We start from the raw sequence: 13,208 nt of genomic DNA on the forward strand, positions 1-13,208 counted from the left end.
CTTCAAACACTCAATATCTCCACAAAACACAAAGGACACACAACTGCTTGCCATTGTCATCGTTTCTTCTAGAATAAGAGATATGGATCCCTCCCAAAGGTCAGAGTCTGTTGAAGTTTCCATGATTAAGTCATGCTTTGTTGTTTGACTTTTCCCGGTTGAAATCTTTACTTTTGGGAGAAAATTATGTCGTTGGCTCAACCTTGTAGAATAAAGTTAAATCAATCTAAAGCTCTATATGGTAAATGTTAGTGCCTAATGATAACTGCATTTTAAGAATATACCATATTTTGGGGAGATGACTTCAAATGTCAAGCTATGATTTTGTTAAATCCTGGATTTTATCCCAGAGTTGAAAGACCATACTGTGATACCTATACTGGGCACCAATATGTCCATCAATTAAATAGAAACACTGAAATATGTCTGTTTCACTTTCCCAAGTAAAATAATCACACGTGTTGTTTTCTTGTCTGCAGTGTGACTTAACACACCTATGGCATCATGTGCGACATCACAGCCACTGCTGGAGGCTAATCTCCAACCACTGGGATCTGATTTCCAGCAGTATTGACAGTTCAAGAATCAATCTGTGCCAGCTTCCTCTACTGAACCTGATGCCGCTCTCATACTACGCCTGTGACTCTGAGCTGTACGACTCAGTTTCCCTGTGCTGTGTGCCTGCTTCTGAGAGGGTGAGAAAACTCCTTATTTTATGAGTCACTGATTACGGTCTGCACTTTGATGTCGGCTCTGTTACTAATCTTTCCTCACACAAAACTACAAGGCCACCCTTATTTTCACTGCAGTTTTACATCTCCTCCCTCCCTCTTTTTTTATTTTTTTTATTTTTTACAACTAACAACAACTACGAGTTGTTAATAAATATATAATTGCATGGTCAAAGAGTGTGTTTTCACGCAACATGAAACCTCCCAGTTTCTGCACCATGTAGAACACGCTGCAGGCACTCTCTTGAGGGAAGGTCTCATTTTCAGCCTCCTGCCGTGCAATATTCAGTCTAGTCTGAAATCATTTGGGACTCATTTTAGGGTTTAGGACTTATCAAATATGCTGACAATAATGGATAGCAGAGCTACAAATGAAACACAGCTTTTCACGTGGAGGGTTTTAGTGGCAGGCAACATTCAGGGTGCAGAGGTCCTGAATCCAAGCTCAGGGTGTCACATAACACCACAAAGCTGGTTTATGGCACAGATTGCACCCAGCGCTCACAAATAGTACACTGAGATGCAATATAATTCCAAATATCATTCAGTAAGTTGCTTTTGAGTTAAGACAGAAATGTAGTGTCATGTGTTAGTGTATAAGATATTAATATCTTTGTGTGGAGAATGACAATTTTGTTATTTGCTTTTACGTCTATATAGTTCATCACCTTAAAGTTGAAAATAATAAATAATTCTGATGAGTTGGGTGGTTGATATCAAATCGTATGTATTATTTTTCCATTCGTATAATCAGTCTGAATGCATCTCAAGTTGAGCTAATCCTGAAAAGAAAAAAATATATCAAGGACAAGGATGCACCTTCAACTGCATACTGTAGAAACGAAGAGCAGAATAATGTTACTATGGAAGGCTTTGGTGAAAGGATTCAAGGACTTAACAATTCCACATCCTCTCAGCCTGTCCTTCATCTCTAATAATCAAGCTTGGCCACAGAATATTCCTCTGGATGGGAAGAAAAAGCATGTCGCCTGTTCTCCTCTCACTCATCTTAAAGACTGCCAGTCTGGGGTCTTCCTCTTGAAGTCTTCTGTCACTTTTATGACTTCAAATGCTAGGCAAAGCCTTTTTTAACAGACTGTCATGTCTTTAAAGGCAGATATCTTTTCTGTGCTACATTAGCATGAGATAAAGGGTAGCCCATCTATTGCAACGGAAACCCGGAGAAGCCTAGACCACAGACGCTGTGAACTCGTTTGTTGCTTGTGCACAAAAGGTTACCAATGCAGGCTAACCAGTTGTGGTAGTGGAGGATATGGGACAACAAATCATGCACCTTGTAAGGAAACAGATGTTTAATCTAAAGACAATTCAACTGTGACAGAATTATATTAGAGCAAACAATGGCTTATATAAAATGGAAAATACCAATTTACTAGAACATAAAGGTGTAAATGGTTACAAAATAAGGATATGTTTTAAGTCCAACCAATTGTCAAAATTATATTTGAGGAGTATTACTATTTTCAGGACACAAAAAACTTTCACGAAAAGCAGACTATTTAATTTATACATGTACAGTGTTACCTAATGCGATGGTTCCTTCACAATTCCACATGGCGAGAGAAACCATTGAGTGTTTGCAGTCTTTCTCTGTTCTCTGTAGTTAGGTGTTAGCATAGGGAGGTGCTTGCAAGCATTTTGTGGCAGGCTGCTCCAGAGAGCAGGAGGCAGGCTCTCTCCCTCCCTTGCAGTGCAGGAGGCCACCTAGCCACACACAATTACACCCAGAGCAAGGCAGCAGCCTAACCCGTACTCTGTCATGGGCCAGGCCTCAGTTAGATCTCAGCATGCATGCTCAATGATCTGTTATTAATTAATCAATCAAAACTAACCAAGGTAAACCTTGCTTTTTAAACAGGTCAGAACACACACTGTTCCACATTGGGGGTTTGCACTCATAAAATACTGCACTATGCACACATAGGATCCTTTTCTGAAGATACGTGTGGATTCAAACAAGGCTTCTGATACTATGAAAATATGGCTGCTGTGCTGATACTTGTAATATAAGTGTATTATTATTTCAACACACAACAACACCACACACACACACACACAACACAACACACACACACACACACACACACACACACACACACACACACACACACACACACACACACACCACACAACACAACCACACACACACACACACAACACATACACCACACACCACAAGAGCTATGTGAATAACAAAGGGTCAGGTGCAAAATTGGATAGATTACAATGTGAATATGGCCAATATCACCAAACGAAAATATATGTATGAATTTAAATATTATGAATGAGTGTTGACAATTAACATGTTGGGTTAAGACATATAAGAAGTTACGGCTTACCTATAAACTGTCAAGCATACCTTTAATAACTTTATTTAAATTATAAATTGCACATTACATTATTTGTATAACACTTTTTGGAATGTAGTAGGCTACTCTGGTTAGTGTCAAGTTATGTAGCAATCCACTGTAGCCTTCGTCAAATGTGCAATATAAAACAAGAAAATACGTAATATTAGGCTACTTACGTTGTTGCTTGCGAGGCTGCAGAACTATCCTCCGTGAATGTTTTTTTGAAACTACAATAATATTATTTAGGCCTTCAAAAGTAAATCCACTGAACATAAAAAACATAAACCTGAACCATAATATCCCAGTAGTCTTACTGAGTAGGCAATGATGTTTCAGTTTTTCGACTATAAATCAATTTGCAGATCATTAAAGTCATTATTGACAACACGGAAAAATGTCCAAAATCATCAGCGCCGAACAGTAGGAAATCATGTTGATGGACCTGACTGTACAGTTATGTCCACTGAGCGGCGCCGTAGTCCGCATTTTTAAGTTAGACATGCGCGTGAAGGAGAGTTGGAAGCTTGAATCCTTCCTTTAGCAAATGCACGGTGTCATGTATGTGTTGAACAGTTGAACAATGATCGGGAGAGTGAACAACAGTTATTTAAAATGAAACTACAGGTAGGTGAAACCCACATACCATGCTTATGTCGAGTATACAAATTAAGCATTGCATACAAGACTTTATAAACAAGAAATGCATGATTCATCAGGGCACTGTAAAACATTTTTTAACATGGTGTCAGGGTGGAGATAACTCTGTGTATGAGTTGTTAGCGATTCATACACCTACCTACCTCCGACACAGTCACACAGTAAGTCAATGCACCAATACACACAACACATTACAATCTATTATTTCAAATAGTGGGTCATTCATTTTTCCTACTGTCTGTTCTGGGGTGGCCTTAACACGGTCCAGGTTCGGCCTTGTTTGTGAATTATAAGCGCGTGCGCATGGAAGCACATACAATGCAGGAATATGGCACTATAATGTAGGCATATAAGACACACTGTAATGTGAACCTTGATTAGAATTGCTATTATTATAGTGTACTTTACAGCTTTTATAGCCTAGTTTATAAAGTATATTCAGCATCATCAATGTAGTCACAGATGTATTGTAAGATATAATGTGTTGATAGACCCTCACAGCACAATATGATATGGTGTTCAACAAAGCAAATGTCTCCTCACTTCTGTCTATATTTCTATAATGTTTTTCCCTCTCTCTCTCACACACATAGCCTTCACTCTTTAGTAATGTTCATTACCTGCAAATCAGTTACACAAGTTTGAAACATGCGACAAGTCGGGAAACAGTAACACTCCTTTCTACAAAGTACATAGCTTGTGAAGGATTAGCATTGGACCACATAGTCGTCCCCAGCCATATTATAGAAAAATGGTCAAGATTTCACACTCTGAATAAGTTCCCAGACTGAAACTCCTTTGCGCTTGCAGTACTTCACCCAGTATACCAATAAGATAGCCCCCTATCAAGGTTTGATAGCTGAAAGAAAGCAAAGCAGGTTTAAAGCCCAAGCCTGTCGGGATGTATCCCGGGATGGGACCCTAACAGATGGGAAGTACTGTAAGAGACGAGTCCAAGGTCAATCTGAGATTCAGTGATAAAGCTGTGGGCACCGCTCTTAGCAGTGTTTTTAAAGTTGACTTAACAAAGCAGATTGTATGGTCAGACAAAACTCTTAAGACCATATTGCAGCATTTTTTCATGTTCCTTTGTCTAGTTTGCTACAGGCTGTATTGCTGCCTGACACCAAACGGTAAAAAAAAAATGGTGATCATTATGTTTGTCTGGGAATGGGCAGGGCGGGGGTGCTGATATCTAATGGACAGTTTTTCATTTGTCCATTTTTATAGCTAACCTTGATTTGAATGTTTCACAGCTGATCCGTTCAACAGCGGGCGATGTGGAGGTTAAAGCTGTCTGAACATGTGCAGCCATACTGCAGGTAATTCATTGGTCAAGTCAATAAATTAACTTTATCTTTACATCTATGAGTGTACTTAACTGTGGAGTAGCTGTTGTTTGTGCTATTAGACCATACATAGAGTGCATATTTGGCCATTAGTTAACACTTCATAGAGTCTGTTTTGATAGGGTGTTGTTAAGACTTGTGGGACTCCTCTTGGTCCAGTCGCAGTACTTTTTTCCTGGATGCTGTAAAAACACTTGCTGTGGTTTGGTAAATTAACAGAGAGCCCCCTAATGGAGTAATTACACAGAGCCAAACATCTATTTTTCACCTGTGCTCTGCCATTACTCTCCGTCCCCCATCCACTCCATTGGAAGTCACTTACTCTCCTTACAGTGAGTTATCATTGACTGCCATTTAGGCGTTCTGGAGCAATTTGTCTTACTGAGGCTGGGGCCGGCCTCATTGCAGTGAACAATCATTCTCCACCAATATATAAAACATTCATGGGAAAAAAGGAGAAAAAATACAGCACAAACAGATAGTGGAGAGTGGCTAATAGATACTAGGAAAGAGACAGACAAGAAAAATAATGTAGTAGATTAAAGGGAGAGGTAAATGCCGGTACCTTGGCGGTACAAATGTATAGAGACTCTGCCATAGGAAAAATCTGCCTTCCGGAACTCCAGCCCTATCCGTGAAATGTGGGGGCTACGGTTGTTGAATTTAATATAAATAAAAACTTGATACTACATAGCTACTTTTCTAATCATAAATCACATATCAGAATATATTTTAAAAATATATACACTAATTTACTCTGATTTTAATATAGMTGTACTTTCTTTTGAGATAGTCACTGAACATTTTTCATGAGACTGTAGTGAGGTTTTTGATAAGATAAAGACAAGGTTTCAGTAATCCAGACTTCTTATATAATGGATGTACTATTCTAGCCTCTGACAGATGTAGTGTCTGTTTGCGTTTCTTCTTGACACTTATTTTATCGAGTAAAGATATTGATTGGCTCAAGGGTCCACTCCTCTAGTTTCCCAGGTCTAGATCAGTTGTTGACTTAAAGGTAAGGAGGGGAAGTTGTGGACACCATGGTCCTGAGAGCACTGGAGGGGTGCTCATGTTGAATCAACCAGAAAAGACCTGTGTCAACCGTGTTCTACAGTAGTAGTCACAATAGTACAAGCGCTATTATGATATGGGTAGGAATAGGCTATTTCTCACATACTGTATGAATGGATATTGGCTTACTTTTAAAACACASACCATTAAGTTAAATGCTGTTGATAGCTTTTCTTTGTAAATACCTCTGTTAGTTTAGCTAAGTAATGAAGCATTATTGCTAAAATTATAGACACACATTGTGCTTTTTGTGGATTGTAAAACATACTGTATAACTTCTTGAATATCTTAATTGTTTTTGCAAGTGTGTATTGTGGTTATTCAAMCAGCATACTGTACTATTGACTGTCTTTGTTGTGGAGGGGAGTCTCAAATTCAATCCAGACCATCAATTTTACCTTGGACCGGAACGGTATTTATTATCTGCCTGAGAAATCAATCAACTTAAGACTTCCCATCATGTTACTTAGCTTCTTGCCACATACGTTGAACTAACTATAGCTAACAATCAGACTCAACATTCAACACAATATGTTCTGTGAACGTCTCCGGAAAGTTATAGCCTAAACGTTTGACATGATAGGCAAGAGAAGTCACAGCTTTATGCATAGCCTGTCTGACATGTGTATCCCATTCAACCTGGCTGCATTCCCCTGAAGGGTTAGTAGTGTGCTTAACTCAGTGTTTTGTTACATTACTCACTCTCACTGCTTAACACAATGACAAATAACCATTCTTTTTTTCTTGCAGTGATAATCCGGACAATTTAAACATTTCTTACAAGCAGAAGTGAAACCATTAATCCTGTGAGATTCTTCCGATAAGTGGTGACTGTGAAGTAATGGCCATGTCGCCTAGAAAAATAAAAATATGTGGACAATTAAAACAAGATGGACATTATCTGGCAAGTCCGTACTCCCCTTTTCTTTAGCAGTATTGTAATTGATCCGTCCCTTTGTTACTAAACTGAATATTGAGTCCTGGCTTTTTGTTCATTATCTGTGGATTTTAACATGGTGCATATTTGTCAAGTTTGAAAATCATGTAAAAAAGGAAACCAGTGATTATTTTCTTCACATATACAAATGCTGTTCTGAAGAAAAGTCAATTCTCATGACACCTGCTAAAGTTTKTGGCTATAATGTGTTGACCTTTCCAGGCATCCTGTTGTTGAGTTATTTGAAAGTACTTTGACAAGCTGCTGTATATGACAGGAGTATATTGTATCTGGAATTAAGTCCATTCACATTTGATTGTCCTTAAAAACTCTGTCAAACTTTTGCTCTGGGAGTTTGCTTTGCCCTAGAAAAGCAATGTGACGTGTTTGGGCCGGGGGGTAATAATCTGGTTCCCTGACCGTAGTGAACACCCTAATTTCTGTGGCTTGGCAAAGAGATTAGTGTGTTGAATTATGGTAATTAGAGATTGAATTATAAAAGTTTGTCATTTTCACTCTCAATTGTGTGAGCAAAAAGTGTATGGAATCATATATAAACTTTTAAGTTGATATTTTTAATTGCAAAGCACATTATATTAATTTCCTCCTACATATAACAAAAGGTGAAGTGGCATCACAATTCTAGTTGAAATATGTAGTCCTTCAAAACATTTGATATTATTTCACTCTGCTATGTTGACTTTAACATTATATGTGCCTCTGTTACTAACTGTAATCAGTTGTTGATATTGCTGTCCCTGAGTGTTTCATGTCATTGACAGTCAGATAATTAGGTATCATCAATGCTTCAATAACAATATAAAAAGCCATTATAATGGATGGTTTTAATTAATGCCATATTTGATTATTAGCTCATTTAAATGTTTATATTATGGCACATATGCTAATGTATGATAGAAAGAGCAGAAATTAATTGTATTACCCTTGGTGCATAGCTGTTTTTAATTGTATGATTCCTTAACTGTGTATGACAGGAATGGGGTTATTTTTGTGATTTATCCATCTGAGATAATGTTAGCAAGACTTTGATATTGCATTAAGATTGGGGAGAAGGTCATAAATGAAGATGCCAAAACCAGCACCAGGACAACTTGCCCATCTGAAAGGACATGTATTTTCACATGGAGGTCTTGGGAATGAAAGAACAGTGGGAGGTTTCATTTAGAGATGGTCAATACAACAACATTCAGATGGGCCATCCTCTAATCTCATAAGAATATTCTCTCCAAAGAACCTCAAACTATCCAATTTAGATGAAATCCACATGTAGTTCATATTGACCATTCCATATTGAACCTGGAACGTTGTATTCTACATGCCAAATAGAGAACATTTTGGCAGAATCCCAGTGCCTGGCATGTGATATTCTGCATTATTTTGGCCGTAATTCTGTTTAGATCAAAGGGATTCAAGGGGCCTAAGTTTCAAATCCCCCAAAGCCCATTTTGGCTACTCTTTATTTAGCTCATTGGCATTCTGACACCATGCTTCTGAGACTTTGAACCCTCAAAGTTTGGAAAAGCTGAATCGCTTCTTTAAACACATCAGTGGGCCAGATTAAAGAATATTACTAAGCATCTTAAGGTTTTAGTGCAGTGTGGCGGCATGGTTTGGGCTTCTGGGGCCATTTACCGCCATATACTGTATTAACAATGGCTGAGAAAACAGGCCGAGGGGGGTGGAGAAAAGTTCCCTCATGCTAAATTGAGTTTGGGTCACATTAAGTAGAGTAGAAAGATACTGAAGAGCTGGAGTAAAGGTCAAAAAGAGTCAGTTGGATACATCAGTGTTGTTTCAATATTTTAGCTTATTTGTTCATTTTAAGTTTAAAATAAGTTAATTTATAGGTTTTAAACATGTACTGGCTTATACCGGCTTATACGTTACAATAACACTACTTTGTATCTGAAACAGAGGCAGAAATCCAATCAAATGGTAATGAAATTGATTTTTAATTGGCCACCTCCCTCTGTCAGGTACAGTATATCTCCAAATAAGTCAACACATTCACACGTCTTAACAATTTGCCACATGTGAGTACCAGCTGCTTTAAACTTAGGTATTGTACCTTTCCACCCAGAATTAAGTAAAAGCTATTAATTTACCTAAACAGATAGATCAACCTGTAGAAGTGTATGTGAAACAAAAGTAGTTTCTAATAAGTGTGATTTTGGTCATGTGCAAAGATTCCTCATCACAGACTCTTACACCCCCTCAATCTCATCTCAATCGCCCTCATGATTAAGATTTGGCACCTTGGACCACATTGTCTTCATTTTGGAAATATTTCAGCTGCATTTCTGCCACTCTGAAGGGAGATGAAGATAAAGGAGAAGAACGGTAAAAACACACCCTGTTGTGTGAATCCTAGAGAAGGCCTTGAACCCTGCCATTCATCCCTTTCACTTCATCAGCTGAGTCTAATTGCCAGAGAGGACAGGAGACCCCAGGCCCTATTGTTCCTCCTCCTCTTTGGAGCCTGAAAAGTGAAAGGGCCGCTTTTGATCTTTTTTCAGATTTTTTTCTCTTTTCTGTCATCCCCTGCTATCCTTTCCCTCAGAGTGACACACTCCTTTCAAACTGTGCCCCCTTCTCCATCCACGCAAAATAATTATCATGCTCCGCTTCATCAAATAATGGTGGCGATAGGAGGTCACGGCGGGGAGGGCCAGAGGTCTAGAGGAGTGGCACTAGGACGTGGTAGAGCTCCCAGCTCATCTTAGAGGCATGCTCCTTAGCTCGGGGTACCTTTTATGTACCTTGACCCCGCTTTTCCTTTGCCTGTCCTAATGAGACCCTCTCACGCGGCCAAAGCAATACTGGTCCTGTGCTGGCCGGGTTGGAAGGCCAAAGTACAATGAGACACAGAGCTATGCTGAGACAAGGGCGCATCTGTGCTGTCTTATTAAGCCTTGGAAAGGAGCTCATGCTTTTCAACGTTCCATAGGCGCTATGGCCAGATCTATTGACACCTACTTGTCCTTTGCGGTCAACACCTTTCAGAGGAGCAGCCTACACTCACAAGTTCTTATTAGGAGTAATTTTGGGAAGCTTATTTGGAGAGGCAACTGCTTAACTTGGTTTAGGTGTCCATGTGAGAAATGGCATAAGCAGTTGGGAATTCAGAATAATGATGAAGAAAAATTCCTTGAGACTAAGAAGATTACAAAGGATGTCTAAGACCATTCCAGTCAGAAGAAAACTGCCCTTCAATTTGGAATATACCCCAAGGATGCCCTCTCTGTGTGGGTACTTACACACAAGCGTCAATCACTTTTTGAGACTCATTACTCCCTTGTTGAGATATAGAGAGCCTGGGTATTGTTCATCAATATTTAGAACTCGTAGTTCTACAAACAGGATTAACTTGTGTTGAATCGTTGTGGAGAGAATGCAGAAATCAGCTAATTGTGATGTAGTGAATTATGTTATATATCCTGAAATTTTGAATAGCAGATTGTGTTGCAGTTTTTTACAATGATCACAATCTAAATATCTATATATCTGTTATTTATGTAAGTCATACTCAATGATAAATACACGGACATGGCCTAGTCCACTACCTTACTAACAAAATGGACAACGGGGGAATAGTTTAAATAGACAGAACAAAAAATGACAAACAAACAAACGCAAGTAGGCAAACAAAAACCTTTAAGCAATCATGTAAAGCACGTGTAACATCTGAGCAGAGAGAGAGAACAAAGCGGAGCTCCTGTCAGAGCATCGATCTGCTCCTGAAGCTACACAGATCCACAGAGCTCTGATTGCTCCCTGCCTCTCTCCCCAGCGCCTGCCTCCAACTCTTCTCTCTCTGGCTCCTCTCGGAGAATGTGCTTATTGATCTAGCCCTCTTCTGTGCAGTTAACTCACTGATATATACTGACCGAGGGCTTCCTTGGGCCTGAAAGTGTTTGGAATGCTGGTGAGAAAACAATAAATTAAAAAAGAAAGGATAAGAACGCTAGTCAAAAGACTCAGCCTGTAACACAGATGTTCCCTTTGTGCCTAGTGAGAGACAGTTGGACAGTTACAAGTGGAGAATAATATCATTCAGAATATGTAACAAAGTAGCTCTGGCTAGTAGCTGGTGGTGTTGTTATTTCAATATCAGTATTGCCAACATTAACTAAAGGTCTCCTTCTAGTTTTCCTTTTCAAGTATCAAGTGTTCTTCAACGTTTGTCAGCACATTTATGGTAGAATCAATGTGTCTGCAATTACTGTGTGGGGATCTGGTTGTGTTTGCTTGTCTTTGTGACGTGTGTGTAGTCAGGTCCATAGTGGGTGGTTATGTGTCGATCTTTGTGTATTTTAGCAAGTGTTTTCTGTTGTCATGTTTGTAGCGTTCCATGTGGGAGGGTCTGCTGAGAAGCAAGCCATCTGTAGTGTTCTGCCGAGCGACATGTTGTAAAGCGAGATTTGAGAGTGTGGGGAGACTTGACTTGTCAAATCTTGGCACATAATGAGACAGAAGGGAGTGAAGACAGGAAAGTGTCCAGAGATAAACAATTAGATGAGTCTCAGCGGTAAAGGGCATGGGCAATGGGAGGACGCTCCCAAAAACCAAATCAATATGGCTTCCAGTAAGGACACACTGGGGTAAAGGGATGAAGGGGTTAACACTTATTTCTCAGATCAGGACATAGAAGAACAGAGTCGTGGCTTGCTCAAAATCAATAGGCCTACTGTTGTGAACATGGATTGAAGAAAGCGGTCTGTCATTGTAAACACATTTCAATACTGTATTTGATACACAACACAGTCAAAGTATTACATTGTAGATGTAATAAGAGACAAAGACATGAAACGAATACCAACAGAAAGTGGGGGTATACAGTATATCAGCAGGGATAATGAACTGAATTAGGCCAACCTGTCTCACAGCAACAGCCAATTTTGAAATGAATTGAAAAGATCTTTAAGGAGGCGGCATTTGGGAATCATGGATTCACACACCCGATACAAACATAATGGAGCATGATCCACAGACAGCGTGGGCTGTCCCAGAGCGTCCCATCCCCTCTCAGGCCCTGCCCACACTCGCAGGTCTCATCTCACATCTCACCACTGTTCCCAGCAGGCCTCACAGGGGTAGTGCTGCCAGGGCAGGAAGGTCAGACTGGAGGTGGGGCGTCTCACTATGTGCTTGTACTGGCATTAAAGAAGACAACAAAAAGAGAGGGTGAGGGGGGGGGGGGACAAGTTGTGTGTGACTGCTGCTGCTGGGCTGGGCTGGTCTCCTCTGAGACTTGGAGGCGCTGACCAGAAAGGTGTGAGTCTGAGCCGTGGCCTGCCCGTCTCCACGGAGACAGGGACATGGCCTCCCCGTGGGCTTGTCTCCGTTGTGGCCCGGAGCAGGCGGGAGCGTTTGGGATGCTGCCTGGCCATCGCCTGGGCTCCAGAGGGACCTGGAGCCACAGCTCCAATGACCTTCAACAACCTGTCAGCCTGTCATCTTGGCCTGGGGAATTAGGAGAAATAAAATATATATTCAACTGGGGAAGTCTATAGAAACACCATTGACCGTACCAGTGTATATTTGTTTGGAGAACAAAAGGGATTCTATATTGTGGTAGAGAAGGCGCTATGAGATCAGACGGTAAATAGGCTCATTTGATATACTCAAACGTCCCTTTTTTATATTACCCAATCCTGATGAGGAAAGGTTTTAAATGCTGGACTAAGGCGATCTACTTTTGGATTTGATTGGTCTCTCAAAAATGTAACAGCTGGCAGAAGAGGAAAAATAAATAAAAAAGTAAATTAACATAATTAGGCAGCAGTACTATCATCCCAATTCTTATACTCTACACTCAGTCTTTATTTCTAAGAGCAGAACAATGGAGTGAAATTACTGTTTGGACAGGCCCCCAAGCAGCATTTGAGTTCGCAACATTTGAGTTAAAAGAGAGAAATCTCTCAAATGTAATCAGTAGCACCTGCCATGATTACAGGCTATGTCAAATGAAAAAATGTAATGATAAACATTACTTCAGACCAAACCACTGAAGCGGTCTACATTGCACAATGTGCTGCAAGTAAGCATAGTCAGTACAGCATTGTGT

The 13,208-nt window shown here is 39.9% G+C and overlaps 1 protein-coding gene and 1 long non-coding RNA gene across 3 annotated transcripts in view; both read left to right on the plus strand.

Moving 5' to 3' along the window:
- mctp2a (multiple C2 domains, transmembrane 2a) overlaps positions 1-13,208 on the plus strand; it is a 919,923-nt gene that overhangs the window by 160,718 nt on the left and 745,997 nt on the right. The gene's annotated exons all lie outside the window — the stretch shown is intronic.
- On the plus strand, positions 17-8,056 carry LOC111952436 (uncharacterized). The gene is made up of 4 exons (XR_002875734.1): positions 17-99; positions 480-695; positions 5,017-5,082; positions 6,934-8,056. It is a non-coding gene; the product is annotated as an uncharacterized lncRNA (long non-coding RNA).

Source organism: Salvelinus sp. IW2-2015, linkage group LG26, assembly GCF_002910315.2.
Source record: "Salvelinus sp. IW2-2015 linkage group LG26, ASM291031v2, whole genome shotgun sequence".
NCBI classification, from domain to species: domain Eukaryota; kingdom Metazoa; phylum Chordata; class Actinopteri; order Salmoniformes; family Salmonidae; genus Salvelinus; species Salvelinus sp. IW2-2015.